This window comes from Palaemon carinicauda, chromosome 20, assembly GCF_036898095.1.
Source record: "Palaemon carinicauda isolate YSFRI2023 chromosome 20, ASM3689809v2, whole genome shotgun sequence".
In the NCBI taxonomy this organism is placed as follows: domain Eukaryota; kingdom Metazoa; phylum Arthropoda; class Malacostraca; order Decapoda; family Palaemonidae; genus Palaemon; species Palaemon carinicauda.
In genome coordinates, this window is record NC_090744.1 from 75,113,392 (window position 1) to 75,118,391 (window position 5,000).

Genomic DNA, 5,000 nt, shown 5'->3' on the forward strand with positions numbered 1-5,000 from the left:
CTTGAGCTCCTGTGTGCAGTCCGCTCTGGTACATATACCCTTCATAGTGTCCTATGGGGTTAGCCACTGGATGCGTTCTGTCTGCAGTGGTTTCCCCCCCCCCCCCCCCCGCTCTTGGGTGTCCCCTAGCCCTCCCTTGGGCTACCTTAGCTCCCGGTCCTCTGCGGCCCCTGCTTCTGGGTGATAGGGTTAGCCTCTATCATGGGTACACCCACTCAGGTGGGATGTCTGGGGGTCCGTGGCCGGACCCCTACATCCCTCCTTCTGTCTCTTTCACTATCCTGGTGCCGGTCCCTTGCCGCCTCCACTGTCGGTGATACCCACCTCCTACCTTGGTGACTTATCCCTTATCCCCTGTGCCGCCAGTCCTCCGTGTGCCGGAGGACTGCCGCCTGCCGCCGGCTTCCAGCCGATGGCCTTCCCTCCTTCCTCATAGCTTGGTCGTCCGTCCACCGGCCGGCCCCCGGAGTGCCGGCATCCGCCGCCGGCAGTCCGGTTCTGCTATAACCATCCTTGTTCTTGTCACCAAGCCGGCAACCTCTGGCTGCCGGAGCCGCCGCTCCCCCGCCGGCGTGCCGCCGATGTGCCGGTGGACGCCACCCTGGTATTACTCTTGACTTCTATATTGTCTTCCCTAATGCCAGAAACTCTGCTGGAGCGGCTTCCGGCGTGCCGGCGGTCTGCCGGTGCCTTCCGGAGGCGTCAAGGCGACTTGCACCCCCTTCTACTAGCTATCATCTGATATTGATAGCCCTACACTGCAACCAGATGACTTTTACGTAATTGGATCGGTATTTTATTACCGTTCTATTAGTAATCATGCTGTCTTCTTGCATATCACAGATTTCCAGCATGCTGTGTGTATCTTAGCGCGGCTGGTTGCCGGAAACCGTTACCCTATGGGATCTTTTAGTCCCCTATTCTGGAACTGAGTGGCCTCAGTCCCAGCCTTATATCCTTGACAATTTCCAATAGAATTCTCACTGCCCTACGGGCATTCTATATTGAATTCTATCCTGTGCCTTCGGTCACTTCGGATTGTCCATGGATGAAGGTTACGGTAACCAGCCGGGCGAGATACACGGAGTATGTACCTATCCTATCTCAGCCCTTCCTCTATGCATCACACCTATGGTCAAGTTAAAATTAATGATTAATATTTAACTTTAGTTTAAGATTCATTATTATGACCCCCCCCCCCCATACTCATATTCTCTTTCTTTTACAGGAGGAGCAGATGAAGTGTGACCACGACTTCTGTGCAGTGAAGCGCCCGCACTTCTACGGGCATACGGCGTGTAGGACCCACGCCCCTTGTGCCAACAAGAAAGGGGATCTGAAGTTCTGGGTCCCGCAGAACTGTATGGTCTGCCAGGATTGCCTAGTCGATGCCTTTCATAACCCTCCCTCAGCGGAGGTCAGGGACGCTTCTCGGGATAAGCTACGCAAGTGGGTGCGTGGCTTCCAAAAGAACGCCACTGGACCATACCTGGCCACTGAAGATATGAGGGCCCTTCTGTTCCCAAAGGCCTCCCCTGATTCTGTGGTACCCAAAGACCTGATCCCCATCGTCCAGATCACGGTGGAACCAGACGTAGTCATGGCCCAGTCCATGCACGAGTGCCGCCTGGATTCCGAGAACGACGAACACATGTCGGATATTTCGGAGGGCACGGAGAAGACCCTTATGGCCCAAGGCGCGGAAGATGAAGAGGACCAGGTGGAATACGCCGAGTCGGAGCAGGAGGTCGCTCCGCCTTCCATCACCGCCCCAACTCCTACACCGACGGAAGTGTCTCTCCCGTCTACCTCCGCTACCCCGGAACCCATCCCATCCGCCCAAGAGATGTTCCGGATGATTAAAGCCATTATGGACGACAGACTTAAAGAAACTCACGAGTTCATCAGGTCCATGGGAGGGTCCAAAGAACCGAAGAAGATCTCGGTTAAGGATCTCCCTGCATGCTCACATGCCAACCCTTGGAGGTAGGCCGAGCATATGGTTATCGCGACCGGCAGGATCTTTATCAGCGATAAGATCGGCACGGTCCCCCTGGAAGATGTGGAGTTCTTCCCGAACTTTGAGGCTTACCCGGACCGTTACGTCCGGCTTCGTTCTGAACCTGCCTCTAAAGAAGAGACCGAACCCAAGGAGGCGATAGTGTTCGATCTCTCGAAGGCCCAGGCTATGCTAGCCACCGCATTTAAAAGTAGAGGTTTTACCTGCTCTAAGCTTCCGGCCCTGAGCAAGAAGCACCCTACTTACGTCGCACCCGACGATGCAGTCCTTCCCTTCATGGAAAAGGCCTTCGCTGCGTGCCACAAGGCTGTGGAAGAAGGAAAACCCTGCCCTGCACTGGAGGAGTGCAGACCCTTCTCCATAATAACTCCCCCCCACGCTCGACACTGGAAGGATATCCAGCATACCTTTGTGGTGGGAAAGCTAGATCCTGACGTAGCCGGACGTTAGTTTAACGAAGACCTCCCGAAACTCAACGACCACCTCCTTCGTCGGGAACAAGATACGAAGGAAAGGCTTGCAGCATCCATGTTCCACCAGGTACAACTTGATGTCATGGCTGGTGACACCAGAGTCCCAGACCACTACATGGTACTCGCCAAATCCCACATGGCAACTCTGGTGAAGGACTTGTACCACTTCATGAAGGCTCGGAGAGCCTGTCGAGAATTCGTGTTCTCAGGTGCCACTGTGAAACACGAACCCCGGAGGCTGATTTCCTCCAACATCTGGGGTAAACACCTCTTCCCCTCCGATCTCGTGAAAGAGATCACTGACAAGGCTGCCACTGAGAATAGGAACCTTCTCAATAAGTGGGGCATGTCAAAAAAGAGGAAATCCTCTCAGGACGATAGCCCTCAACCTAAGAGGAAATCCTCCAAGCAAAACCCCCAGCAACGTCAACAGCGACGACAGTTTCCGGGACCCGCTACTCCCCAAGTGGCTGCTCAGCCACAACAGACCTTTCAGTTGGTCACCCAACCGGTTTTGTCCCAGTCACCGGTTTTCACCCCTGCCTTTGAGCAACGGACAACTACCTTTCGTCCCAAAGGTAGAGGCTCAAACAGGGGTGCGAGCAGAGACGCATCTCGCCGCCCCTCCAGAGGTAGAGGAGGAAGGGGAGCTAGCGGCCGAGGCAGTAAGCCCTCGGGACACCAAAAGCAATGAAGTGCTTCCGGTGGGAGGAAGACTCCGCCAATTCCAGGATCGTTGGACCTTCGATCCCTGGGCACACAGCATCGTCAAGAAAGGTCTAGGCTGGAGTTGGACTCAACCACCCCCAACCTTCCAGCAATTCTTCCAACGATCAACCCCCCTTCTGGAAGAATATGTCCTAGATCTCTTGAACAAGAAGGTGATAAGGAGGGTAAAGTCCACCAGGTTCCAAGGGAGACTGTTTTGCGTCCCCAAGAAAGACTCCGACAAACTCAGAGTCATTCTGGACTTATCTCCCCTCAACAAGTTCATAGCGAACGACAAGTTCAAGATGCTGACTCTTCAACAGATAAGGACCCTTCTGCCTCGAGGTTCTTACACGGTCTCCATAGACCTGGCGGATGCCTACTGACACGTTCCAATGAACCATCACGCTTCCTCCTACCTAAGATTTCGACTCCAAAGGAAAAGCTACGCCTTCAGGGCCATGCCCTTCGGCCTCAATGTGGCCCCTCGGATCTTCACAAAGCTGGCGGACGCCATAGTACAACAGCTCCGCCTCCGAGACGTCCAGGTGATGGCCTACCTCGACGATTGGCTAGTCTGGGCTCCATCGCCCGAGGATTGTTTAAAATCCTGCAGCAAAGTCACGCAGTACCTAGAACACCTGGGATTCAAGATAAACGTGAAGAAATCTCGCCTCTCTCCAGCTCAGAAGTTCCAATGGTTAGGAATCCAGTGGAACCTTCAGTCACACCGCCTTTCCATCCCCCAGAAGAAAAGGAAGGAAATAGCAGGGTCTGTCAAGCGACTACTGAAATCCAAGCGGATCTCAAGACGCCAGCAGGAACGAGTTCTAGGCTCTCTACAGTTCGCCTCAGTGACAAACTCGGTGCTTCGTGCACAGCTAAAGGATGCCGCGGGTGTCTGGAGACGTTCTGCATCCATCGCTCGAAGAGACCTCAAGAGACGGCTCCCAAACAGACTTCGACTTCTCCTCAAGCCGTGGTCGGAAGCAAAGGCCCTGAAAAGGTCCATCCCTCTTCAACACCCACCTCCATCACTCAACATCCACACGGACGCTTCGCTGGAGGGTTGGGGAGGTCACTCCCACCAGAAATAGGCTCAAGGCACGTGGTCTCCACTATTCAAGACGTTTCACATCAACATCTTGGAGGCCATGGCGGTCCTTCTAACACTGAAGAAACTCTCCCCGCCTCCCTCGATCCATATTCGTCTAACCCTAGACAACTCGGTGGTAGTTCGATGTCTCAATCGCCAAGGCTTGAGATCGCCCCAGATAAATCAGGTGCTTCTAACAATCTTCCGTCTGGCAGAGAGGAAGAAGTGGCACCTATCTGCAGTTCACCTACAAGGATTCCGTAACGTGACGGCGGACGCTCTATCCCGGACAAGCCCGATAGAGTCGGATTGGTCTCTAGAAGCAAGATCATTCTCCTTCATCTCCCACCAAGTCCCGGAACTTCAGATCGATCTCTTCGCAACGAGCGACAACAATCAACTTCCTCGTTATGTGGCCCCGTACGAGGACCCCAAGGCAGAGGCGGTGGACGCCATGTCCCTGGATTGGAACAGATGGTCCAAGATCTACCTGTTCCCTCCCACCAACCTTCTGCTGAAAGTCCTCTCAAAGCTGAGAACCTTCAAAGGGACAGCGGCCCTAGTGGCTCCCAAGTGGCCCCGGAGCAACTGGTACCCCCTGGTCCTGGAGCTGCAGCCCACGCTGATCCCTCTCCCGGGCTCAGTTCTCTCCTAACAAGTACAGAAGTCGACTGTCATCGCTTCATCATCGAAAATCAAGGAC